This window comes from Nannospalax galili, unplaced genomic scaffold, assembly GCF_000622305.1.
Source record: "Nannospalax galili isolate Female #2095 unplaced genomic scaffold, S.galili_v1.0 scaffold299, whole genome shotgun sequence".
Lineage (NCBI taxonomy): Eukaryota > Metazoa > Chordata > Mammalia > Rodentia > Spalacidae > Nannospalax > Nannospalax galili.
The window spans coordinates 3,163,151-3,173,475 of record NW_008343973.1 but is presented as its reverse complement, the minus strand read 5'-3'; the positions used below and the strand labels follow the sequence as shown (position 1 = coordinate 3,173,475).

Here is a 10,325-nt window from a genome sequence, read left to right as displayed (position 1 = left end):
GTGAGCGCGGAGAGAGCGGCCTGAGGGGTGGCGGGTGTGGTGCGGCCGACCGGGCAGGTGCAGCGGGGCCTGAGCCCAGCAAGTGTGCAGGACTGGGCCAGGTGTGCGGCGGGCAGCGTGGAGGCAGGTGTGCTGGCGGGGACGGCGTGCTGGTGGGGCAGCAAGGTGTTCCCGTGCGTGGGGGAGGGGGGCGGGTTGCACTAGTGAGGGTCACTCGGTGTATACATTGTGGTGTGTGTGTAAACGTATAGCAGAGGAAGATCAAGACGTCGTCCTTGAACTTGCGTTTCTTGGGAGAGGGCTCAGAAGGAACCGGTCCTGTGCGCCTCCATCCCTCCTATGGGATACCTGGTGTAACTGAAGTTTCCCCAGATCCTTGGATACAGGTGTTGAAATTGGGGCCCTGCTCAGGTCTGAATTGAAAGACTGGACACTGGGTGAAAAGGCAAAAGAGGAGGGAGGAGGCCTATATTGGGTTCCTGGCCCCTCAGGGGCTGGACGCTGCACCCTAATAGGACTTTTTCTTTGCACCGCCCTCTGCCTGGCTTCCTGGACTTCATGGGGATGACTAAAGATTGAGACTGTCCTGTTGCCTCCGTGTCACTTCTGTGAAAGCATGGTTGGTGACCCTTCAGAAACCGCAGCCCCAGGACTACACCTGGGTGCTGAAGTGGAGTTCAAGCAGTGCTGCTTAGTTGGGGGCTATGGTCTGAGCCGGTTTGATCACTGATGTGCTTTGGGCAGGGCCTGCTAGGGCAGGAAGGCAGGCAGGTGGGAAGGCAGCATTGGTATTACAGTGGCAAGGGAAGGCATGCACCAGGAAGGGGTGCTAGGAGGACCCTGCTCCCTGTGAGCTGGCTTGCCTGCAGTCAGGAGAATGCTGTACAGAGGCTGGGCAGTGTGGTGAACATGCTCCTCTCTTGGTCAGCAAAGCTCAAGACTCAGCTCCATGCTCAGATAGGAAGAGACATTTGGACAGCTGCTTCCTTTTCTTTTTTCTTTCATTTCTGCTAGCCAAGCATCCTGTCATCACAGCTGCCTCTGGTGTATAGCAAAAGGCAGCCTGGGATGCCAGAAAGAACACTGACCAGAATCCCCAGGAACCTGCTCACCACTGGCCCTTCCCAGGCCCTAGTTCAGATATCTGTAACATGGGCCCATGCTCCATGGTCATGATGAGGTGAGGTGGTGGGTTTAAAGCCCACCTCCTGCCACTTTCTAGCAGTGACCCTTGGACAGTTTGCTGCACGTTCTGAATCTCGGTTTCCCTGATCAAATAGAGCCAATAGCTGGATGGGGTGGTACTTGCATTCTGGAGGTGGACATAGAAGGATCAGAAGTTCAAGATCATCTGTAGCCATCTTTGACTACATACCAAGTTTGAGGCCAGCCTAGTTTACACGTGGCCCTGTCTCAGTTCTTCCATCACCAAGTAGGGCTAATTTTACAAAAGGTGTGTAGATTCTCGTTTAAAAAATGTGCACGGAACACGCCTAGCACAGAGCCTGGCACTTAACAAGAACACAGTAATTGTTCGTAAATAAAAATGAGTGTCCAGCTGTGTTTCACTTCTCTCTGAAAATCTGGTTTTATGCTCTGAGCAATTGATGATCCAATGAAGGCTTTAACTGGAGTTAGACTTATGGATTCCAAATTTCAATTTGCAGTACATGACAAGGTGTGCACTTTCAGCTCATGGGGGAAGAGATCGGGAAACATTCTAGGCCTTTCTTTGCTATGCACTCTTCCTCCACTCTCTGTGTGTGGCAGCACTCTGGTCCTAGAGTTGGGGACAGATTGGTTCACTACTGCAGGCTCACAGGGCCAATTCAGCCTTTGTCTAAACTCTCTAGACACAGAGATATTGGTACACGCCTCAGATTCAGTGGGCAGCTTCTTCCAGTTAAAGAGTTGTAAAAAGCCTAGAACTCAGTTTAGAAAACAATGCTGGAGCCTGGCATGGTGGTATACCCCTTTAATCTCAGCACTGGGGAGGCAAAATCAGGCAGATCACTGTGAGTCCAGCCTGATCTACATAGCTAGTTCCAGGCCAGCTGGAGCTACATGGAGACCCTGTTTCAAATAAAATAGAATAAAATTAACTTTTAAAAACAATGCTGGGGGCTGGACATATACTCAGTGTGTAGAGTTCTTGCCTAGCATGCATGAAGCCCTGGGGTTCAGCCCCAGCACTACATAAAATCAGGTGTGGTGGCACTCACCTGTAATCCCTGCACTTCGAAGGTAGGGACAATGCAAGAGGATTAGAAGTTCAAGGTTATACTTGACTGAATATTGACTTCCAGGCCAGCCTGGGCTATATAAGACCCTGTCTCAATAAATATTATATATTAAATATATATAATTTATATTAAATATTACACACACACACACACACACACACACACACACACTTACTACCCAGGTGAGTAGGGGCCCTGCCTCAGTGCAAATGAGAGGTTTGTGGGGGGGACCCCGTAAAACAAAAATCCCTGTATTTTCTAAACTTGATTTGCAATGAGCATTTCTGTTTTTTTAATGTTATTACAGCCTTTATACTAATATTAAAATTTTGATCCTTTATGAAAACTTGAGGAAATTTTACTGGATAGGTTAAGCATCTTGTCTTGGTCTGAATCCAGTCCTCATTAGAAATACATTAAAGTAATCATTTGTGGCAGACAGGTGTTTGGGTTCTGCTGAATAATTTGGCCCAGACTTTACAACTCGTCTCCTCTGTGGCATACCTGACCTGTTTTTTTACTTATTAAAAAATACATGACTGCTAAATAAATGCAGAAATAACAACTCAACTCAGGGCTACCCCAAATGAGATTGAGTGCCTCCTGCAAAATATGTGCAGAGATCTTAATAACCAAGACTTGAGATCAAGATTTTTTTCTTCATGGTCAAGTAACTGCTGTTAAGTAAATTAAAATTCAGTGAAAATGATGTGTAAGTTTGATAACTGCCTGGCGTCTCTTAGGCATGTGATAATTCTGTGCTGTTTGAAGGTTCTGTATTGAGGGAGGGGTTATGAAGTCACTGCCTGAGAGCCCATTACTGTGGCACTTTTTACCACTTCCCTTTGCCCCTCCCTTTTTCAGTTATAACTGTCAATATAACTCCTTTAGAATGTATGTAGTATGTACATACATATATACACTCATGTACAATATTCATACTGATATGCACACTATATGCATGGTATATACATATACTCTGTGTTTATGGTATACAAATATATGTGTGTGGGCATTCACCTGCACACACAATCATCCTTTGTATCTATGGGTATTGGTTGCAGGATTGTCCATGGATACCAAATCTATGGATGTTTTAAATCCCTTACATAAAATGATATAGTTGCATGTAACCTATATGCATGTTATCATTTACCTTAAATCATCTCTAGATAACCTGTAATGCTAATATAACATAAATGACTGTTATACTGTATTATTTGGGGAATAATGACAGGAAAAAGGTCTTTTCATGTTTAATATAGACATTTTATAGCTCCACCTGGCCTCAAATTCACTATGCAGATCAGGCTGGTCTTTTACACAGATTTATCTGCCTGCCTCTGCTTGCTTGCGTGCTTTCTTTCTTTCTTTCTTTCTTTCTTTCTTTTTTTTTTTTTTTAGGTCTTTTTTTGAGACAGGGTCTTCCTGTAGCCCCAGCTGGCCTGGCCTGGAACTCGCTATGTAGACCTGGCTGGCCACAAACTCACAGAGATCTGCCTGCCTCTGCCTCCCACGTGCTGGGATTAAAGGTATGCTCCACTATGCCTGGCTCCCCCCCCCCTTTTTTTAGGTGTATGAGTGTTTTGCCTGAATGTATAAAAGTATATTTTGTCATGCAAGGCCCACAGAGGCCAAACTCCTGGCACTGGAGTTACAGGCAGTTGTCAGCTACCATACTGGTGTTGGGAACAGAACCCAGGTCTTGCCACGCAAGAGCAACCAGTGCTTTTAACTGCTTAGCCATTTCTCCAGCCCCTCCCAAATATTTTTGATATGGGGTTTGGTGTGATAGAATCCATAAATGTGGAACCCATGGAGAAGGGGGACCAACTGTATGTTTCCTTTTATTTAAGTAATTTTTATTAGTGTGCCTAGGAGAAAGGGTATATCAGCCATGAGTAGTTACATAGATATGTGCCAGGATAATATCAAGATGACAAGTTAGACCTTAGCTGTCTTTTTCTTCCCTCTCTCCTTCTCTTTTGGGTCACTGAAGGCCCATGCTCTATAACTATATAACTAAGCTTTTTTTTTTAAGCTTGTTATTTACTGTCTCTTTTGTGTTCATGTTGATCAAGTGCTCTACTGATAGTCAAATAGAGGAAAAGTTGACTTTGATACAAGCCAATATATTTGTTACTTTCAGCAAATTTCAAGATTGAGTCATTAAACAAATGGATGTGGGGTTAACCTGGGGTGCTGTTCAGTAAGAACAATTTATGTCACATAAATAAATAAATATATATATATATATATCTTGTTTGATGAGAAATGTATCAGAGTCTCAGCAAGGCGGGTGCAGTAATAAGATTCCTCTTCTGGACCCACTGTGGGGAGTCACAAGCCCAGCAGGGACTAGCCACAGCAACGGGACCAAGTCACCTTGAAGGATCCTTCTGGCTTCTTGTTTAGAGTTGGTCAGAAGACTTCAGTTCTGAACTGGAGTCAGCTTATCTCCTCAGTCAGTAGAGCTGGAAAAATGTGGCGTTAGGGACAAACTGGGGCAAAGTCCCTGTGTAACTTTGTAAAGTCAAGCAAGGCAAGGAACATGTCAGTCTCTCTGTTTCCTTCTCATCTCAGTTGCTCTGTCATTTTCTTCCCGGAGTCATTGTAAGACAAGAAGCTGGGCTTGGTGGAGCATTCTGTCAATCTCAGCATTCAGGAGACTAAATCAAATGGATTCTGTGTTTGAGAATAGCCTTGGCTACATAACAAGACTTTGTCTCAGAAAACAAAGAGAAAGCCCCAGCTTGGTAGTACATACTTATCACTCCAGTACTCAGGAACCTGAGGCAGGAGGATCAGCTTGAGTTTGAGGCTAGCATAGGCTACATAGTGCATTCAAGATCAGCCTGGGCTACAGTGTAAGACCAGTGTAAGTGTCTCAAGCAAAAACCAGCAACACCCTCCAACTCCCCGCCCCACCCCCACACAAATACAGAAAGAAAGGTAGAAAGGGAGTCAATGAAGAGTGAGTTAGAAACTACTGTAAACAAACCCAGTGCCTGGGACTTTTCCTGAGGGCTGGCCAAGGTGTCCTCAGGGATGCATTGGCCAGTACCCATTTAGGCTTACAGCAACCTTTGCACAATATGCATAAATCTATTCTTGGAGGTACTGTGGCACATGATTAAGTGTCTGTGCTTTGGAGTTAAGGTGCCTGGATTGGAGTCTCAGCTCTCCACATACAACCATGGTTGATTAAGCCATCTAGACCACCCTGTCCTTCTCAGGCAGATGGCTATGTAGGGGAAACGTGTACAGAGGTGGAAACAGTAACTCAACAAAGATCACAAGGAAGTGGCCAAACTACAGCTGGAACTTAGATTCTCAGTCTGTACTGTTTTACACTGTACATGTCCCTATCCATGTAGCACAGCTGAACTCTGGGGCTTTGACCTTCACAGAGGGCTTCTACCCATCCCAGCCCCAGTACTTGCTCTCAGAGCTTCTCTCTGGCCTACAGCTCCTCACACTCAGACTTTTTAGTTCTGACCTCATCAAGAGTCAGGTTCTGGCCTACAGAGATATTTCAGTGGTTAAGAATACTTGCTGTTCTTCAAAGGACAGCAATGTTAGGTCACTCACAACTGCCTGTCATTCCAGCTCCCGGAAATCTAGCACCCTCTTCTCTCCTATGCAGGCACCTGCACACTTGTGGCATATACACAGGCACATACACGTCACATAAATTTTTAAAAATTAAAAGAAAGCAGTCAGTTTCCATTGTCCCAGGCCAGCCTGAGCCATCCCATGGGAAATATTTAAAATAACCAAAAGTTCTGGCTTTCCTCTTTTGTTTTTAGGGTGGTGAGCATGGGAGTGGGGAGACAGGGTCATGCTATGTTGCCCAGGCTGGTCTTGAACTCATGGGCTCAGGTGATCATCTTGCCTAAGCCTCCGAGTAGCTGGGAATTTAGGAGTATACTAACTGGCCAGGCCTCCAAACTCTCCAGGAAGAAAAGCTTTTAATTTAAAGTTATTATTCATACCTGGGATGTTAAGTTAGGACACTATACTAGAGAAAAGCTACCTCCCAGGGAATTCAATAAAGATTATAAATCCACCACAGTAGCCCCAGGGACACTAAGGGAACTTTACACTGTGTTACGTCTTCTACATAGTGACTGCTGACACGCACATCTCATCAACTCCTTTCCTTCTAGAAAAGGAATCAGTCCCTGTCTCTGTCTGTTTCTCCCTCCCTCTCCCTCTCCTTCCTTCTCTCTCTCCCCTCCTTTCTCTCTCCCCTCTTTTTTGTTTGTTTGATTTTGTTTCTGTTTTTGAGACAGGGTCTCTGTATAAAGCCGTAGCTGGCCTGTAACTCACTGTGTAGACTTACAGGGATCCACCTGCCTTTCTCCCAAGTGCTAGCATTAAAGGCATGCACCACCATCCCCAGCTCCATCTTTATCTCTGTCTCTCCATGCTCTGGTTGAACTTTATCTCTTTGGTAATAGCCTCCTTTCAGAAACATTGTTTGGTCTTCCCTTATCTTTTAAAAACATCTGAAAGACCAAAATGACCTGGTGTTTAGGTGGAAAGTCCACATTGTTGCCCACCTTCCTCCTTGGTTTATTATCTGACCAGGCTCTTGCCTGTATATTAGAACGACTGATTTCTGTTCTCCATAAAGCAAAAGCAAAACAAACAGAATTTACTGTGGAACAAGAAGATAGCAAAGGTAACTACACAGGATATCCTTTTAAAATGTGGATGAAGAATTAGTCTTTAGCTTGTTATAGAAAAGTGTCTTGAATTTGAGGATGTTACTTTTTTTCACTCTGTACTGATGATGTTCTGGCACATACCAGGGTGCCTCATTCAGGTCCTTTGATTTCTGTGCTGGATAGCTTTAGTTGTCAATTGACATGTCTGGGTAGAGGGAGCCTCAGTTAGAGAACTCCTCCATCGGACTGGCCTGTAGCCATGTCTGTGTAGTATTTTCTTGATTGTTGAGAGATGTGGGAGGGTCCAGCTCATTGGGGGCAGTGCCACCCCTGGGCAGGTTGTTCTGTATTGTATAAGAAAGAAGGCTGAGCATGGGCCAGAGGAGCAAGTCAGTAAGCAGCGTTCCTCCATGGCCTGTGCTCCAGCTCCTGCATTCAGCTTCCTGCCCTGAGTTCCTACCTTGGGCTCCCTGATGAATTGTGATGCAGGAGATGTAAGCCAAATAATCCCTTTCTTCCTGTTTCACTAAATTTTCCTTTTTCTACTGGGAGACCTGCCCTCACTCAGGGTCTCCTGGTTCTGATGCAGATTGACAAACCTACATAATACATTCTATTTGGATTTGTTTTGTTTGTTTGTTTGTTTGTCTTTTTGAAGCAGGGTCTCCCTGTAGTCCCAGTTGTCCTGGAACTCACTATGTAGACCAGGCTGGCCTTGAACTCACAGAGATCTGCCTGCCTCTGCCACCCAAGTGCTGGACTACAGGCATGCGCTACCATGCCCGGCTTCTATTTGGATTTTAGCATAGTTTATATGACATCCGGGAAAGGATGACTTACAAAGCGTAAGTTCCCATAGTCCATCTTATGCATTTTGACTAAGCTTTGAGAGCTGCATCACCACAGCCTCTTCGGGGGCCATGCCTTGCCCAAAGTTCGCCAGCTGTTCACTTACTGTCACACCCCACAGATTCCACACAAGGCCCACAGCCACAGCACCCTATAGCTGGCTCATCCCACTCACCTGTTGTTCGCCGCTCCCAAAATGGCGTGGACTCCTCCTCCTTTTCCCAGTGTACCCCACTTCTCTCTGGGTCTCTGGACCTATCCTCTCTTTTCCTCAGAGGGCATTATCTACCATTCCACCCCTTCCTCCAGCTCTTAATCTTTTCACCAGCCTTCCGCAGGGGTCTCTGAGCCTTGGAGGAGTTGACAGATGGCAGTACGATTTCTTTTTCCTTTCATTGTGGTGGGATGTTGAACTCCTGGGCCTCCCCATCATTCGTCTTCAGTCTTCAAGACATGGCTGCTGATCCATCTCAGTGGTGTCCCCCCTACTGTAAAGACAAATGGAAGGAAGCAGACACATGTAAGCAAACATGGGTGCAAATACAGATGCCTATAAGATATCCCAGTAGGTGTACCATATTCATTAAACAGTATACTTGCAGTGGCTTCCCCACTGGGGCCTGCAGCCTTTCCTGACACAGGGGATTGCCCTGGTCTACAGCACCTGATGTGTGTTCCACCCCTAGGAGTGGGCCTTGCCCAATTAGAAATTTGTTAGTATGTTAGTCGAGCCATTATTGCACTAGCAGACATTGCTTGGCATGTCCAAAGTGTGCAGCACATGGGGTCCACTGTTGAACAGAATCACAGGGGATCCTCTTGCCCCAACCATCTGCAGAGTGCCTTCTGGCACTATCAAGGCCATCCATCCAGTGGCATGGAGTTTTTAGCTTAATCTTGGCTCCATCTCTTCTTCTCCCACACTCACAACATACAGCATCTTCAGCAACATGGCCTTACTGACCTTTCTAGTGTACAACCAACATCAGTGGCAATAGCCATGGTTAATTTAAGGACCTCTAGGATCTCTGTGACCAACAGCTCATAGGGGGTTAACCCACCCCTGGTACTGTAGTTTTTCTTAACAGTTGTACAGTTTTGGGAGCCTCTGTTTTTATTTTACCCAACTGTAAAACTCTAAGAATCTTACAGCTATAGCTGGCCTTTGTTTCTTCAGATGTATTTGATATCTTTCAAAAGGTTTCACATCTGTAAAACACTCAAAGGTTAACATTATGTATTCAGTCATAGACAAGGTCTAATATAGCATGGAAAGGTTCTATCCATTTGTATTAATTGCTTTCTCCATAGATTTCTGTTAGGTACCATAGCATGGGTAAGAGGCATTAATTTGATTAGTTCTTTATTATCTTTAGTTATCCCTTTGAAGTCAGTCTGCATTTTGGGGATTTTACATGGAGTCTCTTTGTATCAATTTCCTCAGAAAAGGCCTGCTAAAATTATAATTTAAGTCTCCTTAATATGTAGCAATATGGTTTTAAGATTTTATCCTGCGATCTTGTACATCTTTGTTCAGTAATTCTTTCATACTTTATATTGAATGCATTTTAAGATTAAAGTTGTAGTTATTTTTGTGTAGAAATGCAGATTACTTTGACTCTTATTTTTAATTAAATACTTCTAAATGCTTATGAATTCTTACATAGTTTTTATGGATTTCTCTGTAGATATGCCACCTTTGCATATTTGTAGTTTTTATCTTTGTTTTGAATTCTTTGTAACCTGTGTGTGTCTGTGTCTATTTATGTGGTGCATTATGTTTGTTGTTTTTGGTTTCTGTTTGTTCTACTAGCAAAAATTCCCAATACAGTATTAAACAGACATGGTGTATTAGTTTGCTAGGACTGCTGTAACAAACTGAATGCCTTAAACAATAGAAACTTATTGTCTCCCAGCTCTGGAAGGTAGAAATCTGAGATCCTGGGGCAGTAAGGCTAATTCCTTCTGAGCGCTATGATGGAGAATCCATCAAGCTTTTCTTGTCCTTTCCTGAATTCATTGGCTTGTAGATCTTGGTCTTACTGTCTTATTGATATCTTTCCTGGGTATGTGTCTGTAGCCTAATTTCTATTATAAGGCCATAGTCATTTGATTAGGGCCTGACCTAATATTATTTCATCTTAACTTGATCATCTGTAAGGATCTTATTTCACATAAAGTCATTTTTATAGGTACTGGGGCTTAGGACTGGTATGTTTTGGTAGGACTCTATCACAGATGGTAATAGCAGGTATCTTGTCTTGTTTTAAAGGAAATTCTTTTAAATTTTGCTGTTAGGCTGGAGAGATGGTTCTGCAGTTAAAAGTGACTACTGCTCTTGCAGAAGACCTGAGTTTGGTTCTCAGCACCCATATCGGGCAGCTCACAACTGCCTGTAACTTCAGCTCCAGGGTGATCTGATGTCTCTGGCCTCTGTGGGCACCTGCAGTCATATATACATGTGCGTGTGTGCATGTATATGCACACCCACAATAATAATAATAATAATAATAATAATAATAATAATAAATCTTGAAAAACTGCTGTTGGGATTTTGTTT

General features: G+C 44.1%; 1 protein-coding gene across 3 annotated transcripts in view; it reads left to right on the top strand.

Moving 5' to 3' along the window:
- Tgfbrap1 (transforming growth factor beta receptor associated protein 1) overlaps positions 1-10,325 on the top strand; it is a 55,954-nt gene that overhangs the window by 4,896 nt on the left and 40,733 nt on the right. Inside the window, exon 1 of one of the 3 annotated variants that reach the window (XM_029567022.1) lies at positions 39-127. The exons of the other annotated variants lie outside the window; for them this stretch is intronic. The gene's annotated coding sequence lies outside the window, so the exon portion shown is untranslated. Of the gene's footprint in view, positions 1-38; positions 128-10,325 lie in introns of those variants that run through there. 3 annotated transcript variants of the gene reach the window in all.